Below are 12,253 nucleotides of genomic sequence, written 5' to 3' on the forward strand. Positions count from 1 at the left end.
TGTCAATTCAAGTGCAGTAAGGGAAATAAAGAGAGGACTAGGAAGATTGGATTAAGAGAGAGATAAAAGTGACAGAAAGAAGAAGTAAAACATGTTTCATTTAAATGTTTCTCTTTTATAAGCTCTCCAACAATACTTAAAATCGGAAGGAATGAAATTCCATACTTATAAAAGTTAATCATCAGTGCTGGAGGAATCATTTGGCTGTAATTAAGAGGTAACATGCCATTATAAATGTACGTATACTGGAGTGGACATGTCTTAACTGTTTCTGTCGTGTTTAGTGGGTAGCTATCACATAAATCCAGCAATTTCACACCATTACATACATTTCAATGCTGAATCTTTTGACCGTATACCAGTATAGTACAACTTCTGGAAAAGCAGGACAACCTGGACAGCAACTTCTGGTTTTCTGTGTTTATCTGTACGTGTGCAGTCGCTGCAAGTTGTTATCAAATTTAATAACAGTGTGCAAAATCCTGTCTATTGTATTTTCTTCATTAAGGTATGTAAACAAAAAAAGCATTGTCTCACTGGACAAACAAATTGGCTTCTAACTATCCTCAAGGATTTCTAACCTCTTCACATCAGCAGACCCCCCTTAGAATGGTGTTTCCGTTTCTTCCCAGTACCTCCCCATAGATGGACAGGATTTCAAGGACAATTTAACACAATGGGTATGAGGTGTTTCCAATCATGTAGGCAAACTAGCAAATTGCTTATTGTTTAATATCTGGGGAAAGAAACTTTCATTTAGCATAGTCTCTACCTTTCATTAAGGGCCTGTTTTTAAACTTGGGAGAATACACTTTGCTTAAAAAACCCAAGATCGATCCTTTGTTTGGAAAATGGTCAAAAATCTTGAAATGTGACAGGCATGTTTCTCGATTGGTAAGTAAAGACTGAGAATGAATAAGTTCTAAGATTCCCAACTCAGCTATAAATTTTCTTTACATTACTTGGTATCAAAACTTTAGAGAAATATTTTTTCCAGATGTTCTATAATAGAAAACACTTGTTTATATTAAATGCTGCAAAGGGCATTCAGTACTGAAAGGGTTGATGCTGAATATAAAGTGATCATTGAAAAAAGAACAATCTTGCTTTCAATGCTAAATATTCTAAGTAATAAGGTTCCTGATTAAATAATATAACTTCAATAATCGCAACAGATTAAGTTTAAAGTGGAATGATTGCTGTGGTACATTGTTTCAAAGGGACAAATGGTGCACAATCTGATAGTATTGACTTTCCTCACCTCACCTTTTTATAGCCATCATAAATCACTATTCTTCATGATCTGTCTGATTCCCCAGTCGCTAAGCACTTTCAAAATTGGATGTATTTTTTGCCATTGACAATGAATAAGCAGAAAATCTAGCCCACAACTGACGATTCCACCAGACTTTACTCCCTTTTTATTGTTGTGAATAAACTATGTATTGAACAACAAGAGTTAACAAAAGAAACCTTGTGAAGATTGCAGCCTCAAGCCATGGCAATATACAAGTAACAATATATATAAGCAATTTATTTTTATAACTTGGGAGAAAGTATAAGTAAACAGCCATAAATAAATGGACTAAGTGTTACATTTTCGGAGATGTGGAATATTCTAATTATTTGGCTCGCTGTCATCCTCCCCACCCACCCCCACCAAAAAAGAGCTTCCCACCTTACAGGTTAACAGAGCTGACAAAACTCAATACACACATGTTGAGAGGTCGCTGAGCTGATGTCAGTTGTTGCTGGAACTTGAACCAAAGGACACAACAGCACAAGTGAAAGTCCTAATTGCTGCCTGCAGCAGAACAAACCTTACATTCTCTCATCAGTCAAACATTGCTAACCCAATCACAGCAGTAAAAAGACATTGCTACCTTTTTTCCAGTGTGGGTGCATCCTTGGGGAATATTGAAACACCATCGCCCTTTGCCCCCAATCAGATCCTATTCATAAAGTAATTACAGATTGATTTAACAAAATCTGAACTTGTTTTCCTAATTCTAAAGTAATTCATTCAATTAGGGGTACAATAAAACATTCACCAGAAAGTTTGTAGTGACTGTGTGTAGTGTGTGGTCCTCCAGCTCTGCTCACAAGCAGCACTAACATTTGGTGTTGTTTCTTTTTAATTCAGTAAGTAGTGGGGCAGTTGGATCCATCTGTGACAGGTCACTACCAGTCAGTTTGTGGACCCTTCCTTAAATGAGGCCGGATGAACCTCGGAACATGAAGCGTAATGGATTCCAGAACTTTGTCTAGACCGAGGAGAGTTGTTTATCTCAGGCATATGTTTAACTGTGTCTGTGCCAGTGCCAGTACTGAGAGAAGTCCAAATGAATTTGGGTTTCTCAATCTGTATTTACACACTGAACAAAACGCTGCATTTTTTAATTCCTGCCAGCTCTTGGCACACCCAGTAGTGTGACGCATAGATCTGGCACAGTGAACACGAGCCCACTTCGGCTCTGGGACCAGTTTTGCAGTCTGTTTCAATATGATATTTTGAGGTGGCGTAAACTATATTTTGAAATGTTGAGACATTTCCTGCCACAAAACCCAAGGATCCTGGCCAGACTGTAAGGTGCAAGGAACAAGCAAGTCATAGCAAACTGCTCCACTCAAGGAAAAACTTTGCAAATTAATTCAAGTCTGGCATAATAATACTGTATTGGTTACTGGGTTGGAGAGAGAGAAAAAAAAATAGCTCATTTTGAAGCCTTGGTATATATTAGGAAACAGACCTGCTTTTAGAACTTTAATGTGCACCCTGTTCAGGAATCTCTGCATACCTGAATGAAATTCCAAATGATGCAATGCACCATGGCCCTTCAGCGAGATCTGTATTAACCAAACGAACAGGCGTAGGTTTCTAATTCAAAGTATCAATGCACCAAGCTTTAGATCTCACTGGTCCCATAGGGAGAGGATGCAAAGCAGAGCTGAAGCATTATTCCCCAGAGAGAAAAGGGGTACAGAGAGAGAAAAAGAAGCCATATAACCCCAACTGCTCTGTGAATGGCTCAAAAAATGAAGTAAGCAGGAAGTGGGAGAAGAACTGCCAGAGAATATGCAGAACATGAGCTGAAAAAGAAATAGAATCAGCCCATCCTCAGGCATTTGTGAGTTATTTTACACTGTGAAGCTGAGCTATGTGGTTTTGAACAGTGGTGCTACTTCTTCAACAACAGGACATAATTTACACAAGCTTTATGACATGGCCGATGATGCTGATGGTGAAAATTGATGCATGGGGAGGAGATTTTCTGGGTTCACTGGAATAAATTTTAAACATGATTTTTCACCCGTACAGTGAACATAGGAATTTTCTCACCTTTCCCAAGGAAAAGGATTAAAATCTTTAAAATTCAAAGCACTGCCATTTAAGATTTTAATATTAAATACAGACATGGCTACCCTCAGTGTCCACAGTCTTTCAGTTAAAAATTACTGCCATTCCTCAACCCAGATGGGCATGTGAGTAATGTTGACTGCTAGTCAAGTTGATGAAAAGCTAATTTCATGATTTTTGTCTTTGAATTCACTCTTCAGTAGCAACAATAACTTCATTTAAAACGGCAAAGACCACCAAATAAATGGTCCTCTCATACTTTACTAGCACTATTGCCAGAACAAAAGCAACTCAGTCAGTGTCAAAGACCACAGTCTATTTACATTAGAGCTATGTAGGCTTAGAGGTGACTTAATAGAGGTCTATAAAATAATGACATGCTTATTTATAGTTTATTCCTGTTTAACAGATTCAAGAGAACCATGGGGCATGCGTTTAAACTATGTAAGAATGCGATGTTATGAGGCTCTTCTTTCCTTAGAGCGGGAGCCTCTGGAATACATTGTTGGCTCGTGTACTTGTCCTGACTCTCTGCAAACCTTCAAGAGGGAGCTTGGCTGGTTCCTGACTGGGGTAAAGATCGCATCCTTTTCTTTATGGATAACACTTGCTCCCTGTGATCTCCAGAATTCGGCCTGAACTGGTTGGAGTGGAATTTTCCTGAGTATTTTCTCCTTTAATAGCTCTGCGTTTGTTTGCCTCTCTCAGGTGTTTATATGGCTGTGGTGTGGGGGTTGTAGGGGGTTGTGCAGGTGAGAGTGGTGCAGAGTGGCGGGTGGTAAGGGAATGGGAAGAATTATTAAGCCACGATGGTTTGGCCATCAAGGTATGGGGTGGGTTTGATGGACTATTTAGTTTTTCCCTGCCCAACAATTTCATATACGAACATACAAACATAGAGTAGGAGTAGGCCATTCAGCCCCTCGAGCCTGCTCCGCCGTTTAATAAGATCAGGGATGATCTGATAGTAACCTGAAATCTGCATCCCACCTACCCCTGATAACCTATCACCCCCTTGCTTACCAAGAATCTATCCACCTTTGCCTTAAAAATATTCAAAGACTCTGCTTCCACCACCTTTTCAAGCAGAGAGTTCCAAAGACTCACGACCCTCTGAGAGAAAAAATTTCATCTCATCTCTGTTTTAAATGGGTGACCCCTTATTTTTAAACAGTGTATAATTATATAAAATAATAATTATATAAATAATTATAGCAGTATTTAGTCAAGTTCCAGCCAGCATGAATAAGAGTTTTAAATTATCTGACTGCAGGCATTATGTGTTTGCTCTGTGGTTCTGATCATTATGAGAAAAAAATTGAACATAGAGCAGGATGCAAAGGACAAGGACAATCCACCCGAACCTGTATTGCAATGATGCTGGTCTCCAACTCAACACTCGGTGAGTTGAAGCTTACGCTGCGTGAAAATTTCTTCCACCTTTTCAGCAGCTTTGATAGCCCACCTGCCAAACCCCGCCAGGTTCATTTGCATTGGAGCACCACTCACCTGGTGGTGACCGGTGGAATCTCCTACTTTTATACCGCGGCTGCACCGTGGGAGAATTACATCCGAGGAAAACAACAATAACAATGGCAACTTATATTTATTTAGCATTTTTAACAATAAAATGCCCCAAGGTGCTTCACAGGAGGATTATAGAACAAAGCATGACACTGAACTGAATAAGGAAATATAGGCCTGTTGACCAAAAGCTTGATCAAAAAAGTAGGTTTTAAGGAATGTCGCATAGGACATCTGTAAGGTTGAGAGGTGTAGGGAGGGTATTATAGAGCTTGGAGCCTATAGGCAACTGAAGACTTGTCCACCAATGGTTGAGATATTAAAATCGGGGATGTACAAAAGACCAGAATTAGATGAGTGCAGATATCTTGGAGAATTGTGGGGTTAGAGGAGGTTGCACAGATAGGGAGAGGCAAGGCCATGGAGGGATTTGAAAACAAGGTTGAGAATTTTTAAATCAAAATATTACATGACTGGGTGAGAATGTAGGTCAGTGAGCATAGGGGCGATATGGGAAGGAGATTTTGTGTTAGTTAAGACAAAGGCAGCAGAGTTTTGGATGACCTCAAGTTTAGAGGGTAGAATATGGGTGACCAACCAGGAGTGCGTTGGAATAATCAAATTTAGAGGTAAGGAAAGCATAAATGAGGGTTTCAGCAGCAGATGAGCTGAGACAGGATGAAGTCAGGTGATGTTATGGAGGTGGAAATAGGTGGTCTTATTGTTGACTCAATTATGAGGTTGAAAGCTCATCTCAGTGTCAAATGGGACACCAAGGTTGTGAACAGACTGGCTTAATCTCAGATGGTTGCCAGGAAGAGGATGGAGTCAATAGTTAGGGAAAAGAATTTGGAGCGAGGATCAAAAAAAAATGGCTTCAACCTTCCCAGTATTTAATTGGATGAAATTTCTGCTCATCCAGTACTGGATGTTGGATAAGCAGTCTGATAATTTAGCAACGGTGGAGGAGTCAGGAGAGGTGGTAGTGAGATAGAGCTGGGTATTGTAGATGAGAAATAAGACGGGGGTGAGGAACGATCCTTAGGGGACCCCTGTGAAAGTAGGAAACTAAGTCATTGCAAGTCATTCTATGGCTAAAATGAAATAGTTAAGAATGAAACCAGGTGAGTACGATCCCACCCAACTGGCTGACAGCAGAGAGACATTGGAGGAGGATGATGTGGTCAACCTTGTCAAAGGCTACAGACAGGTCAAGTAGGACAAGGAGGGAAAGTTTACCTTTGTCACAGTCACAGTCACATAGTATGTAATTTGTGACTTTGATAAATGCTGGTTCAGGGGTGGAAACCTGATTGGGGGGAATCAAACATAGAGTTCTTGGAAAGATAGGCATGGATTTGGGAAACAACAACATGTTTAATGAAAACAGGAACAAGTTTTCCAGACCGGATTCAGGTGAAATTGGGGAGTTTGAGAGCTTTGAAAGGTCCCCAAGCTTTGCATGTTGATTTCTGATTTTATGGATTATTTTCAACTTGTTTTTCTACCCCTTTATTCGCTGACACTAGCACCTGACCCACTCATTGTTAACTGGTTCTCCCGGCCCTACATTGTGTCATCTTCCTGACACTATTCCCTCTCCCAAATTTTCAAACCAATTCTGGAGAAGGTATGGCATTGTCAATGGGCATACCACTCAATGCCATCTTTGCTGAGGAGGAGGAGCAGCGGCATGTGGAGGTCAGTAAAGTAAGGCGCGGTACGAGGCAGGAACAGCCATGCCGATGAAAGGCTGGTTCGCGGTTCGCCGGACACTCGAGTTCTTGCGGAGTGGGGGGGCTGGTGTTCAAGGACTCGGTTAAGAACCTGATGGTGAATTACAACACGGGGAGCGAAGCGACGGAGCAAGAAAGTTTGTTTTCTTCAATGTACCTCAGATCCAGTACCAGGATCCCTGGGTTCAAATTGCTATGTTCAAAAACCTGACACCACCACCACCATTTCTAAGGTTTTCTTTAGACGATGGCGAACAGGTCTTGGTTGATGTAGAAGGAGAGAACCACAAAGAAATTGTTGAACATGTGAAGACAATCCTGGGAAAGAGCCGAGAGTTATTGGAAGCGGATGAGCAAGCGCAGAAGGAGCGTTCACACCCTGCACACTTTGGGCCCAAGATGTGCTGCCTGCGAGAACGCATGTGTCAAGTGGAAGGGCAGGTTCCCTGCCCAGGTCTGGTGTCTTTACCCAAGGAAGTGACTGGGAAGTATCGGACTACCCTGCGAGCAGGGTCTGCTGTGCAAATAAAGCTTTCAGCAAGAAAAAAAAAGGCAGCAGGGCAGTAGACATTGACAGTGATATACATGCCAGGCCTACTCCCTTCAGGCAACAAGGGTGACACTTCTAGACGATGACAGACTCAGGAATATCTCCTTTCTGTCTTGCCCCTTTTTCAGAAAGGTTTCCTGTGAGAAGTCCTTTGCCATGGGTTTGTGAATGCTCACAGCCCTATTAGACGAGGGTGGGAGTTTAAAGAAGTTAAAAGAAGGGAAGAATTAGGTAACACCTTTCACAACCTCAAGATCTCCCAAAGTGTTTTATAGACAATTGAGTCCTTTCCTTTTAAATGTAGTCACTGTTGTAATGTAGGAAATTTGGCAATCAATTTGTGCACAGCAAGCTCCCACAAACAGTAATGTGATAATGACCAGATTTTCTATTTTTAATAATGTTAGTTGACAAATAAAATATTGGACAGGACATTGAAGAGAACCCCCTGTCCTTCTTTGAAATAAAATTTGATTAAACGGCTTGAGAAAAGACACTTTGCAATCTTCCCTTCCTTTGCCCACTTAACATGCAAATTCAGGGTCTAGTTGTTCAATTGTTTGTCTGTGCCAGAAAAGTGGGCTCATGATTAATGTGGTGTTATCTGATTAAATAAATTTTAGTTGTTTATTGAAATAGATTATGCAAGAATGTATATAAATTGATTTCAGATTTATGTTACATAGCTCTATGGAGCCAAGTCAGGTGACGGAAGTTAAGATACAGATCCTCTCATCGAATGGCAGAACAGGGCATAAAGATCTGAATGACCTGCTCCCGTTCCCATGTTCATATGTACATATGTGATCTCATGAAGATTGAAGTGTTCAGATGTTGAAGCACTTCTTACTGTGCTATAGAGGACGGTTATGTCACAATTTACACCACTTCACATGCAAATTAACTTGCCCAGGAAACTTGCGTGCAACTTCTGCTGTTGAATGGCATAGCTGTCTGGAACAATAATGATGTAATGGGCATCAAGGAAATTCAGTGCTGAGATTTTTATTGTCATTTAGTGCCAGGAAAGTGACCTTGTGATTCATGTAATACCATCTGATTAAATAAATGAAAGGGTTTTCTTTGAAATGGTAGATATGTAAAATTTTGCCCAATTTTATATCAGATAACACAGACCTAAAAGTTACATGACCAAGGAATTAGTTTATGAGTTGCATTGCTGAGGTATCATTTATTATAATCCTATGATTTGTGTGCCTGAATGTTTAGTTGGTAGTGCTCTTGCCTCTGTGTTAGAAAGTTGTGTTCAAATCCCACTCCAGGACTTGAGCACAAAAATCAAGGCTAACTCGAATGCAGCAGGCCCTCTATTGAGGGACTGCTGCAATGTCAGAGATGCTGGGTGGAATTTAACGGAGCCTATTGGAGCAGGCCTGATGGCAGGGAGCCTGCTGGTGGCAGGATGTCAATTAGGCTCATTAACAAGCCACTTGAGATCAATTATCCCTGAGCCCACCAGGTTTTAATGGTGGCTCAGGAATTTAACAGGACTTGCATGGTTCATGAACACCTCCCGAAAGCCGCCAAGCAAATCCTGTTGGGTTTGCCTGTGGTCTCTTAGTGGGGGTCTCTCGTTCACACGCACTCAGTGACTGATCAAGGGACCTGACACCAGGAGGGTGGGTGGAGGGGGCGGGGTCACTGGAAGCCACCCCCCTGCCCTTGCATCTGACCCCCTCCCCTCCACTTGCTGGTGCCCTGCTTCCCCATGACCCCATCCTGCCTGCTACCATCCAGTCATTATCAGATTGCTGCTTATGGGAGGTTGTAGTGTGCAAATTAGCTGCTGCGTTTCGTACATTACAAGAGTGAATACACTTTAAAAATATTTATTTGGCTGTAAAGTGCCTGGGATGTCGAGTGGTCATGAAAAACGCTATTTAAATAGGTCTTCTTTTTAATTTACCATCAGAACACATTTTTGCTCCGGCTATGTGTCTCAACTGAAGTTGTTTTGACGTGTTTAGAGAAGATGACATGGTGATGGTCTCCCTGAAGTCTGCTGCTCACACATCTGGTAGAATATGTCCCATGGTGGTACTAAGACCTGTGGCCTACCTAATGGGACTGTGCACCAATCCACTTCAAGCCTGTGGAAACAATTACTTGCGTAACCTTAAAACTAACTTTAAAACAAATTTGACCTTTCTCACCACATTTTGAAGTCCCACAATTTCTCCCTTTATCTTCACAAAGACCCTTCATTACCTCATCAAACTTATTATTCCTCAACTGGAACCATAGACAGTGAACCTTGATAATCGATTGAATTGGCCCAGTCCTTACCACATACATACATACTTCCCAACAGGAACCAGTCATACTGCTCCTACTCTTAAACCAGATGGGATCAGCTGGCTCAGCACAGGCCTGAATCAAATGTGAGCTCCTTGTTTGTATCCTCTCCATCTTGCTGATGTAAAGATTGGACTGGATTTTGTGGTCAGCGCTGAATGAATGTGCTTGTCATTGCTTATAGTTACTGCTGCCCATAGGCTTTCCATGGCCTTTTTTGTGTAGCAACTTTGGATTATTAGAGATCCGTTTCAGTGTGGTGTCCTCTCCAGAGATCTGGTACCTGTGTCAACAGGGCAAGCAGAAGTGTATCTCTGCAATCAATCAGAATGAAGAATTCTTATTGCATTAAGCAGGGTCTAAACTAGGAAGTGCAAGTTGGTATATTAAATTTAATGGAAAACCATGTACAGGAAGCAAAATAAAAAGAGAAAAAGAAAGATGGGATTAAGAAACAAAAAGAAAAAGTAAAAATAAATGCTTTATTTAAATCTCCAACACTAATTAAAATCTGAAGGAATGAGACTCCATGTTTGTAAAATTACATTTTCAGTACCAGAGAGGTTTTTTGGTAATAATTAAGGCTCATCACTCCACTATGAATTCCCTTACATTTGAACGGACAAGTCCTAACCTTTTTTGGCAAGTTTAGTGGGTAACTACAGGCTAAGTATTGCAACTTCACACCTTTCATGTGTTTTAACGCTGAATCATTTAGCAAGGTACCAGTGTAGTGAAGCTTCTGGAGGAGCAGGGCAAATCAGCCAACAAGCTCCTGATTTTCACCTATAACTGTATGTGTGGGGACATCAGAAGTTGGTGTCTGATTTACTCCATAAAATGATGAGCACTCATAACTTGTCCATTATCCCTACTACAAAATCTGGGCCATTCTAGCTGACAATTTTTCTCTCCACTGGTGTAAGGAAAGCAACAAGTTTATTACTTTTATGTGATGCATTTGGGTTAGTGATTACACATAATGTTATATCCCTTAGCAGCCTGAAACCTGTTCTTCAGCCAGTTATCACAAAATTCCATTTTGGTTCAAACTCGCACAATTAGCAAAGAAGATCTTCTGGCCAAGCAGTGACTAACTGTGAAAATATATTTTCCAGTATGAAATGGAGTCTCTGTGTCTGATCAATCAAATGCCAAGCTTCAATCACATTTCCCTTTAAACTAAATGAAGGGATTTCCCTGTCTGTATCTCTGGTTTTACTGGCTGGTTGAGTCATTCATAGTCTTAAATTAGTTGACTGAGTGATTTGTATGACTGTACAAGCAGCAAATGATTTATTTTGCTTCAGATTCAGCCTCTCCTTGGAAAGAGAAATAACAATATGCTGTTACCATGCCAAATGTTTGTCTTATTTTTTGAACAACTGAAGGATATTTACTAATAAATCGATTTGAAGAATGCCAATTGAGTAAATGCACTACTAAATATAGGTGTAAATTTGATGATTGCAATTAGCACTGGCATTAGTGCAATGCTAATATTGTGTAAGTGCACCCAAATATGAAAGTGTTTTTTTTGTTTAACATTGTGCAGACAGTGACGGTATTAAAATATTTAAATGTTCATTGGAAGTAGCTTTTAGGCATGTTTGTTTTTTCACCTGGTTCATCCACCAGGAAGAATGAGCTCACAGAGCCAAGGTTAGTCTGGGACCTCTTCACATGGCGTACTGCTGATATCTTTCTAACAAAAACTTGTTGTCTGTAGCAAAGCCTCAAACAGCTTTAAGGCTTCTGTTCAATAAGGGAAAAAATCCTTGCATTAAATAACACTTCATCATGTCTCTCAGAAATGCCCAAGGCATTGCATATGCAATGAATTACCTTTACAGGCAAAAGCAGCAGCCAAATTTTAGAAATTCCACAAACAACCAGTGAATGGGTGACTGGCTAATGTGTGGTGTAGGTTAAGAGGGAAATGTTGGTCAGAGTAGTGCCATGTATACATTAACACTCTCTGAGGCACAAGAGCAGCCAATCAGACCTTGACGCCCTTCCCAAGCACCTATAACAAAACGCTGCTCCCTCAAAGCTGCATTGGCATACTAGCAGCAATAAATGCATGCATTTTGCGCATTTGATGGTTTAACTGACTCCTCTGACTTGCCCCTACCCATTGTTAGGAGCTTAGTATCAAGGCTGTAGAGTCAGGGTTGCCATTAGAAGAAGGAAAGAGCAGAGATGTCATATCACAAATGGCTACTGTGGCAGAGATTGTAATTTATAAGGGAATTGATTTGAAAGGAAAATATAAATGAAAACAGATATAAAGAGAAAATGCTGGAAGTACTCAGCAGGTCTGGCACCAGCTGTGGAGGGAGAAACAGTTAACATTTCAGTTTGATGAGTTTTCACCAGAACTGGAAGAAGTAGAGTTGTAGCAGTTTTTAAGCAAGTACAGAGGCAGGAAAAAGTACAGTTGAACCAAAGGGAAGGTGTTTGACAGGGTGGAGGACAGGAGTGATTAAGTGACAAAAGGGATGATGATGCAAGACAAAAAGAGGTGGTAATGAGATAAGTAAAGAAACAAAAGATCCTCTGGATGCTACTTTAAACTTGAATTGAGCTACATTGCAAAAACAGAATTACCTGGAAAAACTCAGCAGGTCTGGCAGCATCGGCGGAGAAGAAAAGAGTTGACGTTTCGAGTCCTCATGACCCTTCAACAGAACTGAGTAATATTAGGAGAGGGGTGAAATATAAGCTGGTTTAATGTGGAGGGGGCGGGGTGGGGGGAGAGAAGTTCGG

General features: G+C 40.8%; 1 long non-coding RNA gene and 1 pseudogene across 1 annotated transcript in view; both read left to right on the plus strand.

Annotated features, from left to right (window-relative positions):
- LOC144679318 (uncharacterized) overlaps positions 1-12,253 on the plus strand; it is a 55,191-nt gene that overhangs the window by 16,958 nt on the left and 25,980 nt on the right. The window lies entirely within an intron of this gene.
- On the plus strand, positions 6,622-7,185 carry LOC144679393 (small ribosomal subunit protein mS25 pseudogene; annotated as a pseudogene).

Source organism: Cetorhinus maximus, chromosome 4 (assembly GCF_964194155.1).
Source record: "Cetorhinus maximus chromosome 4, sCetMax3.hap1.1, whole genome shotgun sequence".
Taxonomy (NCBI): domain Eukaryota; kingdom Metazoa; phylum Chordata; class Chondrichthyes; order Lamniformes; family Cetorhinidae; genus Cetorhinus; species Cetorhinus maximus.